At 47.1% G+C, this 21,059-nt stretch overlaps 1 protein-coding gene across 1 annotated transcript in view; it reads left to right on the top strand.

The window, feature by feature from the left end:
• AGRN (agrin) overlaps nt 1-21,059 on the top strand; it is a 183,832-nt gene that overhangs the window by 76,524 nt on the left and 86,249 nt on the right. The gene's annotated exons all lie outside the window — the stretch shown is intronic.

The following is a 21,059-nucleotide window of genomic DNA, read 5'->3' as shown; positions in this document are numbered from 1 at the left end:
GGCCATTCACTGTCCACCTGTGGCTTTACTCCCAAGTTGACCCTTGTTCCTTAGCTGTTCCCTTCTTCTGGCAGCTCTGTGCATGCTCACACTGGGAACAGGCTCCAGCTGCTCTTCTTCCCCACTGATCTCCAACTCCAAACACAGCTGATAATTGTCAAACGGCCCTGGCCCCATCTCTGCCTCCGATGCAGAGCACTCATCAGAGCCAGACTCCAGGACTGGCCCATGTTCCTCTCCAACCTCCTCACTGTCCGAGTCTGCCACCAGCTCCGCTGGCCGCTGGCAGGACACAACACTTCCATCCGTGATGAGGCTTCACGGTAGCCTCCTCTTTCGCTGGTTGCAATGTCGGCTTGGCAGATCGAGGCGATTGGCCCTTGGCAACTCAAAAGGAAAAACCAGCCAGCAAAAGAAGAAGAAAAATTATGCCTCCTTTGGAAATAATACCGCTAATTCTTATTTTGCATAGCCTCCCTTGAAAGGGTAGTTGAATTTTCCTCCTTCCTCCTGAGAAACAGCACAAGAGGGGAAACGGCACTGATTGGGTCTGATTGCGTGTTTCCATTAGAGCAGACGATGGTGAACACGGTAGCAGCTGAGTGGTCCTTTGTCATGGTTAGTTTCCAATGCAGGATACCCAGTTGCCTCCACAGCTAGCTGCAAGCTTTCCCATTATTAGCGAATAGAGCTATCTCCCTCCCACTGAAAAAGAAAAGCAAGAAGCTTCCAGCCGAAACTCCATGAGGCTACGGTGGCTTTAAATAGGAAGTAGTTCAGTTGTTGGAGTCCCTTCATTCCACCCTGTTCTTTTCCATAAATCACGTTGAAGAAGACTCTCGGGAGAATTGTGATTGGGGAGGAAGAAAACCACATTTAGGAGTTTTTGGCAGCTGCCAAAGAGTTTGACATCTCAGTCCCCCCCCCCCACTTTATACCCCCTTCTCTTGGGATACCAGGCCTTGAACTTGCTCGTTTGCTTCCCTAACCCGTGATATCTGGGAGATCGAAACAAAGCACAAATTGCTTGCTTGCCGCGCGAAAAGCTTGGCGTCGCCAGAAATCTTCTTACTCTCTTTTTACTTGTAATCGGGGATTATCCCACAGGCAGGCTGATATTGTTGGTTCGGTAATGTCTTACTCGGAGAGGCAGGGTATAATCGAGCGCTAAGGGTCTTGCGAACGAAGACGGGGCAGGATACGGATGAAAGCCCACCTTAAATAAATAAAATATTCCTGGCTAATAACCGTGGGTACCTTTTGAAGCCTAAACGGATTAGCCTGTCACATTATTAGCTTTATCAAGAAGTTATTGAGTGTGTGTGTGTGTGTGTGTGTGTGTGCTTAATTATGGATCTTCCCTGCCTGCTATTAATGAATGCATTAAAAAGAGGCAGTTTCACTCAGTTGAAGAGTCTGGGGGGGGGAAAAAGAGAGAGAACAACAGGAATTCTTTTCCTTGGCCCCTTCTAAAGTGGAGCTGCTTACTCCAGAGTAGTTTGAATTAACCAGCTCTTTTTAGAATAGAATAGAATAGAATGGAATGGAATAGAATAGAATATAGAATAGAATTGTATAAGAATAGAATAGAATAGAATAGAATAGAATAGAATAGAATAGAATAGAATAGAATAGAATAGAATAGAATAGAATTCTTTATTGGCCAAGTGTGATTGGGCACACAAGGAATTTGTCTTTGTGCAAATGCTCTCTGTATACATAAAAGAAAAGAGACATTCATCAAGAGTCAAGAATCATAAGATACAACACTTAATGTTAGTCATAGGGTACAATAAGCAAGCAAGTCATACTAGGAAACAGTCAATAAAAATCGTTAGGATACAAGCGACTATAGTCATATAGTCATAAGTGGGAGAAGATGGGTAAAAGGAAAGATGGGAGGATTAATAGTAATAGTAATAATAATGCAGGTCGTTGAGGAGGGACAGAAAAATGGTTTTCTGTGCTGTGTCCGGTTCCTCCTGCACAAAGGTGAGAAATTCACTTTTCTGGCCCCAGAGAGCCTAAAGTCTCCTTCCAATCCAGTGACACAAATCTATTTTGGGCAACCAGGATCGGAAAGGAAGGAAGGACACCCACAGATGTCACTTCCTTCTCCAGGTGCTCCTTCTCCATTACGGAATCTGCTACTGCACGTTTGCCAAAAATCCCGCCTGGAAAACCTTCCAGAAGGATGAAAATCATAGAAACACAAAACCGTCGAGAGCTTCTCAACATCAGGGACTTCGAGAAGGGTGGACTCCAAACTCCCAGAATTCCTCAGCCAAGCCAACGATGGCAGAGGGATGCTGGGCATTGAAGCCCACTTAACCTTAAGTAGCAATAGTCCTTAGACTTATACACCGCTTCGCCGTGCTTTGCAGCCCTCTCTGAGCGGTTTAGAGAGTCAGCCTTTTGCCCGCCCCTCCCCCAACAATCTGGGTCCTCATTTTACTGACTTTGGAAGGATGGAAGGCTGAGTCAATCTCAAGCCGGTCAGGATCAAACTTCTGGCTGTGGGCAGAGTCAGCCTGCAATAGCGCATTCTAACCACAGCCAGTCGGTCAGGATCAAACTGCTGGCAGTGGGCAGAGTTAACCTGCAAAACTGCATTGTAATCAGGGGGAGGGAGGGAGGGAGGGAGGGAGGGAGGGAGGGAGGGAAGGAAGGAAGGAAGGAAGGAAGGAAGGAAGGAAGGAAGGAAGGAAGGAAGGAAGGAAGATAGCAATAGTACTTAAGACTTATATACCACTTCACAGTGCTTTCCAGCTCTCTCTAAGCGATTTACAGAGTCAGCCTTTTGCCCCCAACGATCTGGGTCCTCATTTTACCCACCTCAGAAGGATGGAAGGCTGAGTCAACCTTGAGCTGATCAAAATCAAACCCACTTAAAACATAGTGGCTGGGGAATTCTGGGAGTTGGAGTCTATTCATCTTTTTTAAAAAAACAAACGACAACACTGCTTTCAACCAACTCTTACGTACTGTGCTTGGAATTTTTTTCTTTTCTTTATCTCCCCATCCTCGAGTGAAGGGGACCATGCATTGGCTTGATTGGGAATTGCAAACCTCCCTCTCTCTGTGGTGTGGATTTAGAGATTGCCTTGCAAAGGGAGCCTTGAATTCAAGAACTCATTACCTGCCTTGCTTCCCCGGCCCATCCTTGTTTCGAATGAGTTGTCACTGGAGGCCTTGCCTTCTTCCTTCCTTTCTTCTTCTCCTGCCTTCATCTCCTTCTCTCCAGAAGTCATAAAATAAAACAAAACAGATGAAGGTTTCACACCCTCCAAGGACATTTCCCAAACTTTTAAAGCCGGCAGAAGGAAACTAGCGTAAGAGTTTTCCCCCCACTCCCTGTTTCTGCACCCATGACCACAGGAGAACCTTTAATGCAGGGGTGGGCAAACTTTTTGGCTCGGGGGCCTCATTGACTTTTAAAATTTGACAGACGGGCCACCACCTGGTGTCGAAATGCCTGTCATTACAAGTCAAAATCAAATGAATGCAATCATTCACATCAAACCTTAATTCTCTACCAATCTTCGGCGGGCCGGATTAAAAAGACCAACAGGCCGGATGTGGCCCTCAGGCCGTAGTTTGCCCACCCCTGCTTTAATGGCTGTTAACCTCAGGTTTAGCGGTGAGTCTTTCGGTTGTGGATTTTTTATGCCTGGCCTTTCCACTTCACTTTTCTTCAAAGCAACCAAGATCCCTATTTATAGAAAGGAGGATCAATGCCTCTTTTTTTTTTCTTCCAAGGTTCATTCTCCTGCACGGGCCTTCGTAACAGAAGCAAACCTTTCCCCAACTTTCCACCTGACCGCCCCTCTCTGTTTTCTCCAAGAGGTGCAGCCCGCAGCCTCTTCTCTCAAGAGTGCTAAAATTCCCGATAATAAGGGATATATACCCAGCAGAAAATGCTGCTACCTCCCTGGCTCAGAGGAGAGGCAGTTATGGAGGACAATGCCTGAGGCAGAGGCCAAATAATTATTAGCATCTTAGCAAAGATTCCTTTCCTCTCCAAGCTTTGACGGAGAGCAGAGAAGGAGTGTGAAGTGCTGGCTGGTCTAAATGGAGAGGGTTATATTCCCTACCTCCTCTCGTCTTGCCGCTCTACAAGAAGACTCGAGTTAAGGGTGCTTCAAAGCCTTCAGGGACCTGTTTTTTGGGGTTTTTTTTTTAGGTGGATTGTGGAAAGGGGAAACAGAAGCTAAACATAGCTCTCCAGCAGCGGTGGGGGAATTTGTGCAGCAGCAGCAGCAAAATAAGTAAATAAATAGGAAGAAGTGAAATAAAATAAAAACCCTACCAGTGATAGCTTATTAGCTGCGATGCTTGATGCCTTCGAAGTATAGATAGAAGCAGCAGCTATCTTTATCAATTTTCATCTCCTCTCCCACCTGGGTTTGGCAGGAAAGCTGTAACAGCCTTTGGGCGGTGTGTTTTTTCCCATCTTCGGTACAGCTAGGAAGGAGGAAGATTAGGGGAGGTGAAGAGAACACACCTGGGATCTGGGCTTCTCGTGGGAATTTAGCATCCTCTCCTGCCTCCCATTCACTGCTTTGCAGGTTCTGTAGGCCTGATTCTGTTCGCCTAACTTCCTCCATCTTAAGAGTGGTTCCATTGAATATAGAATAACAAGAGGTTGGAAAGGGACCTTGGAAATCATCTAGTCCAACCCCCTCCCAAGCAGTAGACCCCACACCATTCCTCCTGGTAAACCCAAGAGGCATCTGCAACTGGAAGGAGCAGCGTAGGCCACCTTTTACAAGGCAGAGTTCGTGGGATCCTAGGTTTGCAAGGGGCCGTGGAGGTCTTCTACTCCAGCCCCTCTGCCCGTGTCAGGAATCAAGGACTATCCCGGCTTGAAAACCTCCCACAAGGAAACCTCGTTGCCTTTTGAAGAAACCTCCTTGTGCAGGTCCCTAAATTGAGCTCTTCCTCTGGAAAGGGGCCCCATCAATGTTGGAATAGTTAAAAAGGGATCCTCCATATTTAAGAGCAGGCTATCCCTCCATGCCAGGTGACAGGGAAGAAGCTAGAGAGAAGAACTGTAGCTTCCGCACCCAACTTTGTTTAGAAAACTAGGTGCTGTCAGGATTCTGGCAGTTACCCCAATTGATTGACAGGTACATTGTTGAAAGGCAGATGGGGTGGTGCGCTGGCCTAGAGATGGCGCTCATGCCTCACAATCAGGTAGAAGCAGATATTTTTCTCTTTCTGGGCACACTGAGAATCGTATCTGCTGAAGAAAACTCTGCATCGTTGACAGGAAGGGCATCCGGCCAGTAAAACACTCTGCTAGCTCCATTTAGTTGCTCAGACTCCACCCCCGCAAGGGTCGTTAAATGAAGATGATTGTTGAAAGGTGGATATGGTGCCTTCCAACTATCTTGAGACTTCCAACTACCTAAATGGCAGGGCTCGGCCATGTCCTTCCCCAAACACCGCTGGCACAGAGAGAGAAGAACAAAAGCAAATCCTTTGTCTGACTGCATGGTGTGTGTGTGTGTGTGTGTGTGTGTGTGTGTTTGTGTGTGTGTCTCAACCCCAGACCCCACCCATGCTCTTTAATTTCCCCCCACCCTCCTTTAAAGAGGGCACCAAAGTCCATCCAAGCTTTGAAGCTGGGACATTTTTGAGCTCCACGATCCCAGCCTGGCTGGCGCTGTGTGTGTGTTTTGAAGGGGGGGGTGCATAATGGCCGGGACCAGCTGTTCAGTCCCCAGGCCACTTCCACTCTCTCGCCCCCTGCTGGTCCCCCGTCTGTCCCCTTCTGGTACCACTTGTTCTATAGTGGCACTCTTTAACTCTCTCCCCCTCCCCTCTCCCTAAATCCTTTGCCATGGTAACGCGGCACAGGGCTGAAGTGCTTCGAGAGGCAGAAGGCAAGGATTGTTTCCTTGAAGCAAACGGCCATTTCTCCATCAGCAACCACAGCGAAAGGATTCCCATGGAGCAAAAGTCCCTCCGATGCACCTGCGACCCCCTCCCCCTTTCGGTCTTCCGTTCTCTTTCCCTTCGCTTCGTTCCAACATCCTCTTTTTTTTTTTCTTTTTTCTTTTTAAAGAAGCTCAAATGGGAATCCATAACCTTCCAGGTTTGCAGATGGTCCAACTTGAGCCATATCCCTCCTCCAGGTGCAGGAGAATTCAAATTATTATTATCATTAGTATTGTTTTAAATTAAGGTCGGAAGAGTTCCTTAGGAGGAGTGGAATATTCTAATTTAATGGGGAGGGGGGGAAGCAGAATCTAGCAAGAATTTCAGAAGGAGCCTTGTAATCCACAACTGGGAACTTCCAAAAATAATCATCATCATCTTTAATGACCCCATAATTTCTTGTGGGATGGAGTCTGGGCAACTGAATGGAGCTGAGTGTTTACTGGCCGGATGCCCTTCCCTGTCGCCAGTGTGGAGTTTTATTCAGCAGATAAATTCTCATTGTGCCCAGAGAGAGAGAAATATCTGCCTCTACCTAGGATCGAACTCACAGCCTCCTGATTGTGAGGCGAGACTTCCACCTCTAGGCCACTGTACGTCCAAAATAATACTGACACAAAAACTGTGCCGCCAAATCCTGTTGGACCCTGGACAGCTTGGAGGGTTGAATATGAAATCAGATGTTTGGGCAAATGTTGACTTTTGTGCATTGGATGATCCCTTGGGCCTTGAAATTCTTGTCTGTTTAACTGAGGGTTGTGTGGATGGCAGTAGGTCTTCCAAGATCTGGAGCAGAGAGAGGCTTTGTCCATCTCCTGGCTCTTGTGACTAGGAGTTGCCAACTGGGGTAAACCTGGGACTTTTCATGTCTATGCAGCCTACGCACAAGAACACATTTCTTTTTGCTTGTAGAAAGTTGTGTTGTACCTTTATCGCAGATTTGTTGAACTGTCATGGCACCCCTTTCTGAATCCAAACTCTCTTGTCGGCTGGTCACACAATTCCTGAGCAAACCAAGGCTAGCTGGGTGGGAAGACCCAGGTGTATAAAAGTGTGTAAAAGAGCAGCGGATGCAGACGGCTTGGGAACCGTCCGCTGACCCAATTGTGAACCGATTCGAGGGAAAAACGTGGACTCCTGCAGTTCCCACCTTTGGCCAGATTCTGCTGGGGGGGCGCTGAGGTTCAGTTGACTTCCATATTCTCGAAGCAGTTTGGACGCCAGCCCAAAAATCTGAAAAGCGACAGAAAGAGACGAAAGCTGCTATTTCTTTGCTCTTTTCGCACTTCCTCCGCCCTCCCTCCCTGGTGCCTTTTAATTTAAAAGCGTATTTCTTAATGTGTGTCACGCCATTCCCTCTGCTTCCCCCCACCTGCCCCCGCTGCGGAGAGTTCCTTCGGGGCAAATTCTTTCTCCCCGTTGAGTTTTATTTCCAGCAAGGGGTGGGAGGCAGTGGGAAGAGTGGTAGCAGGGGCAGGGCGGATCAGAGCTGGCTAGGAAAGGGAACTCAGCCACAACCAACTTCTGTTGCACCTGCCCTTTCCCATAACCCCCCCTCCCCATTTTCTCCTTTTTTCTGCCCCTCCTGCTGATTAATGCTGATGATTAAGAGCCAGCCAGTCCATCAACCAATCCCCCCCACCACAAACCACGGGCGTCCTCGTTGCAACCAGAATGATGACAAATGGCTGAACGCAGCAGGACGTCTGGGTAATTGTGAACCGTGACTTGGACTCAACCCCGCAGCCACGTCCAGGTTTTTGGCAAGAAGTCTCATCAACTCCAAATTAAGCTACTTGGAGCTAGTTTAGCCTCCAGGGTTTTCTTAAGTTCCTATCATTTGTGATCAAAATGTGGTGGTTATTGGGTTTGTTTTTTTCCCCCCCCTACCCACAGCCAACTTGTAAAATAAGATCACCTTTATTGTTATTTTCTTCCTGTGGGCAAATAAAACTTTGTTGCCTGCTCTCAAAAGGGTACACATACGTAACACACACATATAGATATGCTAAATACATACGTACTGTTCTGACCTAGGCTTTCCCCAACAGAACGAAGCCGACTCCTCGTCCGGATAAACCCCTTTTATTTAGTTTACAGTGAATTCCTCTCTAGCAAAGTCCCAGAAAACAGTCTTTCAAGATATTCCACAATTGCAGACCTTGATCAGGCTTGGAGAGTTGCCAGGCCGATATCTTTCAGACGCCATACTGTAGCAGACAATACTTGGCAAGAATGCAGGAACAGATCTTCACCCAAATGAACTAATTGTCTCCTGCAAAACCCCACTCCCCTTTCGCTCCTCTTTTATTCCCTCTGGAAGGGGCCATTCCCCGTCCACCTGAGCCTTTACTCCCAAGTCGACCCTTGTTCCTTAGCTGTTCCCTTCTTCTGGCAGCTCTGTGCATGCGCACACTGGGAACAGGCTCCAGCTGTTCTTCTTCCCCACTGATCTCTGACTCCGAAGGCAGATGGCCCTGGCCCCATCTCTGCCTCTGACGCAGAGCCCTCGTCAGAGCCTTCCCCAGACTCCAGGACTGGCCCAGGTTCCTCCCCAACCTCCTCACTGTCTGAATCTGCTGCTAGCTCCGCTGGCTGCTGGCGAGCCACAACACATACATGCATACATACACCTAGACCAGAGGTGGGCAACTATGGCCCTTTTATGACTTGTGGACTTCAACTCCCAAAATTCCTGAGCTAGCATGGCTTGCTCAGGAATTCTGGGAGTTGAAGTCCATAATTCATAAAAGGGCCATAGTTGCCCACCCCTGACCTAGACTGTAACATCTAAGTACATATAAATATTAATCACAGTCCATCTTGAATACATAAGCGGAAAGAGGAAGCTTGAGAATTCACAAGGTTGGATCCTGTATGGAAGAAAACGTGGCTGAATTTGGATGTTCCCGAGGAAGCTCCTTCCCTCCCAGAAGGTAACAAGGAAAGGTCCCAAGAAACATCCTTAAATCTTTTAGCTAGGACATTCTCTGGCTGCCAAGTTGCCTCCGTTTTGAACCCATGTGCAGAATGCCTTGTTTCATAAATAGCATTTGCTGTCTGAATGTCAGCATTTGAACAGACAAGGGGGTAAGGTGAGATCCTGGGCATGGCTAAGACAGATGGAGTTGTAACCAAAGACTCCAGATGGGAGAGGTTTCGCTCTCAAACACCTCTGCCTAGCCCGAAGCCTAAAAACGACTAAGAAGAAGCTGGCTTCCAGATGGCATCTGGCAACCAAAGGAGTGGAGCCGCTTTGGGTGTCGACTGTCTTCTTCAGAGGTTATTTCTGATGTTGGATTTAGCCCTGGCTAGACAAAAGTTGGGAAACAGGCAGTGCTAAAATTAGATCGACGGTGGAAACTGTTCCTAAAGGATGCTGAATTGCTGGAGACCATCAGGGAAGCTGTAACAGATGCCACCAGATCCATCCTCGCCTGCTTTTCAGCTAGCTTTGGAGACAGATTTGAGATCATCAGGTAGAAGCGGTGAGGTGGTCTTCTTTGGAATTCATTCCTTGGTTTGGTCTTGATAAACTACACATGGGGAGCTCAATCATCTATGTTGTGTCAACTCATAAAATGTTCCTATGCCTGTTTTAGTAGTTGCCATAAAAAAGGGGGGGAGGAAGGAAATCTGGAAGAGGAGAGGAGTGCAGCAGTTTGGAAGCGGAGGTACATTCCAACTCTTCTCTTTAAAAGGTTATAACTAAACTACCAGAGCTTTTGCCTGCGAATATATTTAATTAACGTGAATGATGACACCAAGAAGTTTAAGAAGAGGAGGAGGAGGAAGAAGAGGAAAGGAGCTAGGAGGAAAGAAAGAAAAAGAAAGAAGAAAGAAAGAAAGAAAGAAAGAAAGAAAGAAAGAAAGAAAGAAAGAAGAAAGAAAGAAAGAAAGAAAGAAAGAAAGAAAGAAAGAAAGACTCTTCTTTGGAATTGGGCCTCGGCTAGGAGACCACACAAGAATCCCAGGGCAGTTGTTAGGGTGGGATCTCTGAAGGATGACCCACTCCTGTTCGATGGCCAAGAAAACTGCATTTAAAAGATCCATGTTTTTAAGCTCGACTTCGGCGCATCTTTACAGTCGCCTCTTCACATTGTTACAGGGGTCTGTTTTCCTGCGAAAGAGGGGAAAAAATTGTGTCTCTCCTGCAATGATACGGCCAAAGATCGGTCACAGTGTGTTGAGAAGGCTTTTAAATCAAGTACAGAAACAAATAATCAACTTGTGTTTTGGTGCATGTGAACAAATTCTGCAGCCCTGTGAGATTTCTTGCAATCAATACTTGGAGAACGGCATTATCGGTCTTGATATTAAATAAATGTAAAGGCCACCTTCACCACAACTTCATCACAACTTGTCTCGGGAGTCCTGGGCATTAATAAGTAATGCATGCTAGTTTCTCTCCCCCCCGCCCCAGTAAACTTTAAAAGAGCCAATCCATCCATGGGAGTCTCCTCAGATAATTGATGGACTCAAATCATGGAGCTGTCGCAGATTTTTATTCCTTAGGTGCCTAAAGGGAACAATCGAGCCATTTTTGAACCGTGCCTCTTCTTAAATGTAAAAAGGTGAGGATAATTTTTTTCTCTCTCTCTGCACGATAACCGAATAACAGAGTTGGACTGGTGGCGGCTAACATTTTTGGGCTCCTGTGCCCAAAATTGCTCTTGCGCTCGCATGCCAGCACCCAGAAGACAATGCGCCCCCATGCTCCCTGCATATACACGCACGATTTCCCCCCGCCAACCTGTGTGTGCCTCCCACCTGATTTTTCGGCCTCCCAGAGGCTCGAGGGAAGCCTCTGCAGCCTTTGTAGGCCGAAAAATGGGCCCATCACTTCCTCTATTTCTGGAAATACCGGAAGTGTCAAAACGGGCCTGTTTTTCGGGCTGCGGAGGCTTCCCTCGAGCCTCTGGGAGGCCGAAAAAGGCCTCAAACGGGCCGAAAATCAGCTTGGAGGCTCGCACATGCGCAGTGCAGATAAGTTTGGCTGGGGCTCGCGTGCCCGCACAAATGGCTCTGCGTGCCACCCGTGGCACTCATGCCACAGGTTAGCCATCACGGCCCTAGACCATCTGGGGGGGGGGAAACAAAACTCACTCAAACATGGTCTCACCGTTGTCAGTCCAGCTGTCAGAGTAACAGACTGTTTTACTGCTTGACAAATAGTCGGGTTTTTTTGCTGTTTGCTTCCACGCCGAATTAACCTGAGCGTGTCTTTCAAAACTCAATAACAGTCTGAATCAAGAGAATTTGGTCCCTTTTTTGCCAAACTTTCCACCTGAGACACAGGTAAGTCCTCGACTTACCACTGTTTGTTTAGTGACGAAGTTACGGTGGCGTCGAAAAAAAAGGGGGGACTTACAAGCTCTTATTTCACACTTAATGACCGTTTGCGGCACCCCCCGCGGGATCAAAGTTCAGGCGCTCAGCAACTGGCTCGTATTTACGACTGTGGCACATGTCTGACCAGCCAAAATCAATCCAGATTGGCTGACACACAACCACGCCGCTAAGCTTAAAGGGCAGCGATTCACTTTTAACGGCCCGGGCTGTGTGTGTGCGTGAGAAAGTTTGCAAAACGGGGCAAGGCTCGCTTCGCCTCGAGAAATTCGGGGCCCGATTGTGGTCGTAAGCCGAGGACTACCTATTCTCGACAACCCCAATTCCTAACAACCCAGCGAGCCCCCCCCCCCAATCCCAGCATCCAGCGGCTACCCCTCTACTTCCGAGGAGATAAAAGATGGCGGGAACGTCTCCCGCTGCGGCCTCTTGTTTTGTTTTCCCCAAGTCTCCTCCTCCATTTAAATCAGGCGGCCTCCCTGCCTGCTCCCCCGAAGCTTGGAAAAACTCTTGTGGGGGGACCCTCATCCATCCTCTTGCACAGGCCTGTGGTGATACAATTAATATTGATGGAAGGGAAGGAGGGGCCGGTGGGGGGAAAGGAGGAGGAGGAGGAGGGGCCTGAGCACCGGGAGCACCAGTCGAATCCGCAGCCTGGCGTATCTCCATGGCAACAGGCACTTCGGCTTTGTGCAGAATTTATAGCGGCTTTTTTTCCCCTTCCTTTCCTGCCCGCTTGCAGCTCTCCCCCTCTCTCCTCCCCATCGCTTCGTTCCTGGCATCCCGTGGTGATTTAAATATATAATACTTGAGAGAGAGAGATGCCCTTTTGCGAGACTCTCCTCTGGAGGGGTGATGATTCCCACCAGTGTGTTGGAGGCCCTCTCAACCCCTTCGGCTTTGATTTGGAGATGAATTAAGTTGTAAATCTTAGGGAAGGGAGACAAGGGCCTAGTGGGGAAACCGGGAGCCCTATTTGGTGCTTTTTCCAATCTGAAGAGAAGTCCAGCCCCCGTGATGGGATTTAATGGTGGGAAAGAGATGATGGGGAAATATGTTCTTTAATTGAGGCTGTGAATGAAGAGGAAAGGGGGAGAACAAGAGGTGGGGGAGTCAGGTTCCTGAATTTTCCACCTTCCCCAAAGAAAGTTTTGGCCCAGATGATAAACATCGAGAGGCTTAAAGACCTCTAAATTTGATCCCACATCCTCATTCAGATATGGGGAGTTAAGTAAAGATATAGTTGTATTATCCCACCAAGTGTCATGCCCCTGGTGGAAACTGACTCTGAGGGAGAGGAGGAACAGCCGACAGGGAGTGGAAGTGTGGCTCCGGAGGTTGTGGAGGAGGCTGGGGAAGGACAGAGGCCGGCTGAGCAGTCAGAGGAAGAGCCAGGCCCATCGCCTCTCCATCCTAGGGCATGCAGGGAGGAGAGGATAAGGGAGAGACAGGAATGGCGTGGTCTACAGGGAAGGAAAGGGCCCTGATCCCCTTCATGGGCTGCAGCTGTGAGAACTGGTTAAAAGGACGGACATGCGTATGGGCCAGTGCTGGAAACAAAGCATGGAAATATCTCTAGTCTGTCGTTTCTCTCTGAGTTTGACGTCCTTCCCAGGGTGTGTTCCGATATCTGTGGACGTCTTCAAGCTCTTGCTTGGTTCCCTTAATTGCTTCAGTGTGGTTTGTGTTGTTTTTACTCTTTATAATTTATAGGCATTTTTAGTTTAAAAGGCATTTCCTCCTTTTCGTAACTGCTTGTGGGGGAGTTTTTTGTCTCCAGTCAAGGATATTTGGAGCTTTGAAGCAAAGTGAAGGAATAAAAGGGCCTTCACCTCTTCTTGGGACTGTGTTTATTTTGTATCCCACCCTGGGTCATCACACCAAGGAACCAAAAATAAAATGGAGCTTCATTCATTCACTCTTTCATTCCAAAGGAAAACAATATTTGCAGCTCAGGGTTGAACTCCAGTGTCTTTGGTGTTCTCTGAATTCGTTTTTTTTTTCCCAAATTCACAGTGCAGCATTGATGATGTTGCCTAGTTTGGTCACGAAACGTCTGCAAGGAAACAGCCGAGCCCAAAGAGCACCAAGGACCCCACAGTTTTTCATCCCATTTGAACAGTTCTTTCAAAAGTAACAACAATTGTGTGGTAACTATCCCACCCCACCCTTCTTCCTGCATGATAGGAGGTTATCTTAGGATAGCCGCCTCTCCAAATGTGGGCTGTATTAAAAAGGGAAAACACACACACATATTCACACCTAAAAGTGAAAATATAAAACAGCACCCCGGACTTGAGCTATTATAAACACTTAACATTTAAAAAAATAACAACAGTCCACCAACACATAGAAATGTGTTCATTGCAAATGTTGAGGAGGGGCATTAAAATGCTGCTTTTCACAGTCATATTTTCCAGCCGAGTTTGAGAATCATAAGTTTGACCCAGGATGTCTCTCTTGGAGATCCAAAATCCCAATTTTTTTTACAAATTTTTGGAAAAAGAGATATTGCCCCAATATCCTGGTTTACAAATCCACCAATCCATAGTTCAAAGCTGGTGGTCAGGAAAAGCCAAAATCCGCTATTTTTCCAAGCATCTTTCCATTCATCCCACTTGCTACATTCCGCCAGAATTCCTTCCCATTTTGTATTCTGATGGAGAAATTACTGGTGCCCTCTTCATTTTGGTACCAACTGCATGGTTGCGACAGCATTCAGATGCCAGGCTAAGGACCATTTCGGAGTTATTTTTATATCCTCTGATCCAAAGTCACCACACTATAAAAAAGATGTTGAGTCTCTAGAAAGAGTGCAGAGAAGAGCAACCAGGATGATCAGGGGACTGGAGGCTAAAACATATGAAGAACGGTTGCAGGAACTGGGCCTGGCTAGTCTAGGGAAGAGAAGGACCAGGGGAGACAGGAGAGCAGCCTTCCAATATTTGAGGGGCTGCCCCAGAGAGGAGGAAGGGGTCAAGCTATTTCCCAAAGCACCTGAAGGCCAGACAAGGAATAATGGATGGAAACTGATCAAGGAGAGATTCAACCTGGAAATATATTAAGCATTTAGTTGATATGTTTGCTTGGTTATTTTTATACCCCAAAAAACGTCCTGTTTCCTTCCATGTTCCGGCTCCTGCAGATAACAGGGATCTAACAACCACGGGTAAAGCGATACACAAAACTATCAAGTAGAAGGAAACATTTACAAATATAGATACTTTCATTGGAAAACAAAGCTTCCCAAATTGCAAAGAAGCGCCAAAATTCACCCATAATTTCATGGCGGACCAGGGATGTTTCTCGAAGCCATCCAAGAATTAATTGCATGGCTCAGGAGCTGGTGGGCCATGAAAATATTAAAGTGTGTTAACACCCCCAAATCCATAAAACTAAGGGTCTATTTTTTGAGGAAAAAAATGGCCCAAGAATTCCAGGTGTGGCAGAAACACTTATAAAATACTCTGCATTTGGGAAAACCAAGGAGAGGATTCAAAATTGCAGCAAATGGTAAAAAAGATAGTTTTTTTAAAAAAATAAAATTAGCAAATTTTATTTTAGCAGTAGAATTAGCAGTAGAATTCAACTTTTGCAATCAACTTAATCTTGCAATAAATGCACCAATTTTGTAGCCCTCTGTGATAGATGCTTTTATTTTATTTTCCCCCAAAACCTGATCAGTCTAGTAGACTGATGAAAGATCATTTCTCCCCCAAATACTTCTTGGTTTATCTCTTCTAAGTCACATTTTGAGGCAGGCAAATCCAACAGAAGCTCTGTGCTTTGTGAGGGGGGAAAAAACGCTCATTTTTTCCACCTCAACGCTTCGGTGTTTGCAGGCTTTTTAAAAAAAGATATGGAGCTAGGTAAACCCTATGCTGCTATTTCCCACCTAGGAGTTTTAATCGCTGTTCCCGCTGCGTTTTTCTGATTGTTTCTCTGCCCCAGTGTGAGTGGCGAGGGACATGTTTGTGTGTGGCGATGTGTACAGGCGTGATCTGGAGCGCCAAATGCATGAGCGAATGCCAGCTTTGCAAACAAGAGCCCTGGAGCTCCCTCTCGTTGGGTCTGGAGGGCACTCTGCGCATGCTCGAAGAGACTCTTTTTGTTCTTCCTCTCCTGATTCACAAGGAAGCGTGCAGGAGCAAGCCTCTGCACTCGCCCAGTAATTGGTTTTTATGCCAAAGTAGCTAGGTGTGTGCATTCTTCCCAGCTACCTACAAGTTTCTGCAGCTCGCCTTTGAATATTCAACACTATTTTCTGAAAAACTCCTGCTTGCTGTAAAATCAGCCTCCTCCCTCCCAAATTCTGCCAATCTGAGAACATGTTTATTTGCGCTGTTTGTGTGTGTGTGTGTGTGTGTGTGTGTGTGTGTGTGTGTAATCTAGCTACCTAAAAAGCGAAATACCAGTCTCGCATCATCACAAAATCTCCAGAACCGTAAAGCCTACAAACTTGAAATTTGGCACGTTATGTTCCTCTTGGCTTCTAGGTGCTCACTAAGAAAGGTTTTTTCAAAATGACCATCAGAGCATTAGTATTTTGTATATTATTATTATTATTATTATTATTATTATTATTATTATTATTATTATTATTATTATTATTATTATTATTATTATTACCACACTCTGATGCTAAGGAATTCTAATCCCCCTCCCCACCTGAAAAGAAATCTCTTCCAAATTGAAAACACAAGCAGAGGAGAGGAGTTTCAGTTTCAGTTTCACAGCAGCCAACCAGCTTTAGTACAGAACAGTTGAGCTAAGCCACGCCCAGGCTCCTTGCTGTCTCATTCTTGCTCGCCCAGCAAATACTCTTTCAGTTTCCAAACAGCCCTCAACTCTCTCACACACTGACAGGACGCTAGCCAGATGATGGATGCTAGTAGGCAGAGGCAGAATTCCGCGCCCTCCCCTTATTTTCCTCCCCCAAAACTAAGCCCGACCACATAGTTTCGTAGCAAAGCACAGGTATCGAGCTAGTGGCTTGGTATAAGGAGAAACGGCTATGACGCTATTTCGGTAGACAGAACAAAGTTTACTTCTGTGTAAATGCATCCAAACCCCAAACTCTTCGCTTCCCCTCCTCGTTTTATCTTCTGAAGAAAAGAAAAAAACTCTGCTATTGCCCTCCCCGCGCTCCGTAACCCCATTGCACAGTAGAAAATCAAGAGCGTAAGCAGCAGTGAGTGGTTATAATTAAATTTCTCCTGATTAAAATCTACGGTTGCAAAGCCCACTTAAAATTTGACAGAGCAGCGTGCTTGTTCCCAGATAGGAGGTTTCGGAGCTTTCTGTAGCTGCAAAATTTGAGGTGAGGTGTGGGGCCGCCTGTTGCATTCTTGTTGCATTCTTGTTTACATGAGAAGATTTTTTTTTCCGATATCCGGCGCGGCTTTTTCTCAAAGGTCAGCTCATTCTTAAGCCAGTGGAACTTGTGAGCTAATGCGTTATCTTTCCTGCTGAAAAAGCAAACCATCAGTTAACATCCTGCAGATAAGTGATCAGAGTCTTCCGTTAAAGAGGAGTTGGAAAGTTGCAACCTCTACAAATCGCATTTGTGGAAGGGCGATGGGTTTGAAGTGGTGGAATACAGAAAAACACAATTGGAAGGGACTTTGGGTATCTTCTAGTCCCGTGATGGCGAACCTATGGCACGCAGAGCCATTTGTGTGGGCACGTGAGCCCCAGCCAAACTTACCTGCGCTGTACATGTGGGGGGCTCTCCGCTGATTTTCGGCCCATTTGAGGCCTTTTTCGGCATCCCAGAGGCTCGAAGGAAGCCTCTGTAGCCTTTGTAGGCCGAAAAACAGGCCTGTTTCATCACTTCCGGTATTTCCGGAAATACAGGAAGTGATGACATGGGCCCATTTTTCGGCCTACAAAGGCTGCAGAGGCTTCCCTCGAGCCTCTGGGAGACCGAAAGATCAGCTGGGAGGCGTGTGCATGCGCTGTGCAGGTAAGGAAGCGGCGTGGGGGGGGGGGACTGTGCGCGCTGGGGGCAGGCCCCCCCACGCGCATTGCCTTCTGGGTGCTGGCACATGTGCGCGCGCACAATTTTCAGCACAGCAACCCAAAAAGGTTAGCCACCACTGTGCTAGTCCACCCCCAGCTCAACAGGGGACCCTAGACCAGTCCTGACAAATGGCTGTCCAGTCTCTTAAAAGCCTCCAGTGATGGAAGCACCCAACAATGTCCGAAGGCAACTTCTGTTCCACTGGCTAATTGTTCTCACGGTCAGGACGTTTCTTCTTAATTCTAGGTTGCTTCACTCCCTTGACTTAGTTTCCATCCATTGTAGCTTGCCCTGCCCTCTCTGGTGCTTTGGAGAGTAAGCTGACTTTCTCTCCATCAATGTCGGACGACTGCTATCCTATCACCCCTAGTCCTTCTCTTCTTCATTAGACGAGACGTACCCAAGTCCCGCAACCGTTCATTGTGCAAATTCTTGTGTGGCTGGGATTTTATGTTCAGCCCAGATGAGAAATCGGGACTTCGGGGTTTTTTGGGGGGCGATGGGACCTTCCCAGTTCGAAACCTGATTCAGACAGTATCAGAAATCGTGTAGGTTTCCTGCGAGAGCAGGGGGTTGGGACTAGATGACCTTCAAGGCCCCTTCCCACTCTGTTACTGACTAGTGAATCTTCCTAACTGCTTAAGTTACTCACTTTTGGGCAGATAGTTTATTTTCTTGTGACTCCAGATATTTCTGTAAGTTTGGACTCGATTCTACTTTTACCTCATTTCTGTTATTGTGCGTGAGAGAAATTCAGGCCTCCTCCCACCATAGTTTCTTTTCTTAGACTTGTTTGTACTTTATTTGTATTTATAGGGTGCCCAGATGCTCCATTTTGGCTCTTTTGCTTGTGTTACTAAGTGTTTTTGTATGGGTGGGGGGTGTGAAATTTCCATGGGTCCTTCGGCTTCGTCATGCAGTTGCTTTGGAAAACCACGGAGGGTCGCGTCCTCAAGAGTTTGTAGGATGGACTGGACACATCTGGGTGGGCTTGGCTGCATCTGACCACAGTTGGGGCAGAAGGCATGAAGACCAGGCCATACTGCCCACTGATATGGGGTGAAGAGTTCCAAGGATCGAGCCCTGGTACCCATCTCATTCCCCCCCACCCTTTTCACTTGTTCTTTGTAGAAGATAACCAGCCTGAACTGAAGGAGGGGTGAAACACATCATAAGTCATGAGTTTCTATGTGACTGCGAAAGATCTAAGTCCAGCCCACCATGAATTCCTGACTTATCTCCCTCTCATTTCCCTTGACTGTTGGTAGCTCAGATTCTTGTGGAGATTCTTAAGCTTGCAAGAAATCTCATTGGAACTGCCTGAATACCCTAAAAGAGGACCTGACCTGGGGTGCTCACATTGCAGCCCTGGTCAAAAGGGCCCAGCAGAGACTATACTACCTGGGACTTCTCAGGAAACAACAACGGAATGAAAAACTGCTGGTGACCTTCTACCGCTGCACCATAGAGAGCATTTTAACTTACTGCACCTCTGTATGGTTTGCCAATTGCACCGTGGCAGATAGGAAAGCACTCCAGAGGGTGAATGTCATTGCCCAGAGGATCATGGGTTGCCCTCTCTCCTCTTTGGAAGAGCTTTATAGCTCCCGCTGCCTTAAGAAAGTTCAAAACATTCTCAAAGATCCAACTCATCCTGGGAACCCTTTGTTTGAACTATTACCATCTGGCAGACGATACAGGACAATAAAAACAAGGACAAATAGACTGAAAAACAGCTATTATCTCCCAGGGAGTGACTCCATTGAATTCTACTGTATAGTGCAATATTATGCTCAGTCCAGAGTTAACTTCTCCCACTCCGGCACCAGGATGATCTCATCACGTCTTTTCTTCAGAATCCCCCAGTCAGGGCAAACTTTGGAGTCATCTTAGTCCAGCATTCCCGAGTCACTAGATGGACTTCAACTCCCAGAATTCCCCAGCCCCTCACAGCCATTGTTCAAAAGTCCACACACATTTCAAAAGTTGCCCAGGGAACTGGCAACCATCACCTAGTCTGTGTCTCTCTAGCAGATGGCCATCCAGCCTCTGCTCTCTGCTTTCTGCCAACAAGTCTGCCTGAGGCGGTGTTCGTAAACTCCTAAGCAGTTGGCCGATCGCTGGACATTGATTTATTTCTTCACTAAGTAGGGGAAGACGTAATTAATTAGGGGCAAAGGGGAATGGCGTGTTCAAGCACACAGTGCAGTTGGTTGCTGAAGTCAGTTGTGGGGTCGCTAGGTCACTGAGCCAGGTTGAGGAGAAGGGTCTGGGCATGGATTTCCCCACCAGGGAGATTCCAGTGTTGGGCTGCGGAGTCATTTAGTGTAGTTTACTTTATTGTCATTGCCCCTCGTACAACAAAATCAAACACCCTCTTCAGTGTGCATCATGACCGTGAAAATAAGCACAAACACACATCCTTCACCTTCCACACATTGAATTGAAAACCCCAGCACCACGCCAACTATACAGCAGACTTCAACAGAGCTCCTGCCCTGGGATAGAAGCTGTTTTTCAGCCTATTTGTCCTTGTTTTTATTATTCTGTACCGTCTGCCAGATGGTAATAGTTAAAAAAAAAAAGGGGGTGCCCAGGATGAGATGGATCTTTAAAGGATGTTTTGAACTTTCTTAAGGCAGTGAGAGCTATAAAGCTCTTCCAAAGAGGGGAGAGGGCAACCAATGATCCTCTGGGCAATGACGTTCACCCTCTGGAGTGCTGTCCTATCTGCCACTGTGCAATTGGCAAACCATACAGATGTGCAGTAAGTTAAGATACTCACTATGGTGCAGCAGTAGAAGGTCACCAGCAGTTTTTCTTTCAGTTGTTGTTTCCTGAGAAGTCCCAGGTAGTATAGTCTCTGCTGGGTCCTTTTGACCAGGGCTGCAATGTGAGCACCCCAGGTCAGGTCCTCTTTTTAGGTAACACCCAGAAACTTAAAACTGGCCACTTGCTCCATGGATAAGCAAGGGCTGGATGTCTGATCATTTCAGAGAATTGCAGTGGATGGGCTGTGTAGTACGGACACTAAAAATCCTGCCGTGTGTTAGGCGGAGAGAATTAACCCCGTCTTCAAACGGACCTTTGTCGGACCAACTCTCACTGTCCACATCAGCTCTCTGGAGGTTAAACATCAAGAAAAGTCCATCTCTCTCTTGGCTTGGCGATCTCTTGATGGGCGATCTCTTTCCAGAAGCCTTCAGCAAACAGCTGGACAGGCCGCTGCTCAAATATGCCCAGCCATCTGCTCCACGTTCCCTTCCAAAGAGAGGTTGAATTCCAGCTCCCATGATGCCCAGCCAGCAAAAGCTCAACTCGTGCCTTTTGCAAGCATGTTTGGACTGCCAAAGAAAACTTTTCTTCGACTCCAAAGAAGCAACGATTCAGAACGCAGCCGTGTGATGCCAACCGGCTGTTTGGCGGGGCAGGGCACCACCAGTGGCTGGAAATGACGTGCCCTGCCTGGACAAACTCAGGCCCAGGTGGTCTCCGTTTCCTTTCTATCTTGCATACGGCAGTTGTGGGGGTAGGCTGGGTGAGAAGAGAGCTTGGCGCTTTTCTGTCCCTGTCCGCCGGAGAATAAAAAGGCCTCCCTGCCACTTCGAGATAAGATTTCATTTCATAAAAAGTAATAAATCCAAGAAGAACACTTGTGCCTTTCATGGCTCGCCTGCAGTTTTGCTATTTAATCAGGAATCGTTGCCTGCCTTTATTGCAACGGGGATCCCCTAGACCATTTCGT

This window comes from Notechis scutatus, chromosome 16, assembly GCF_049901735.1.
Source record: "Notechis scutatus isolate UNSWTSFEM ecotype Mainland chromosome 16, rNotScu1.2, whole genome shotgun sequence".
Lineage (NCBI taxonomy): Eukaryota > Metazoa > Chordata > Lepidosauria > Squamata > Elapidae > Notechis > Notechis scutatus.
This window is presented reverse-complemented; position numbering and strand designations above follow the sequence as displayed.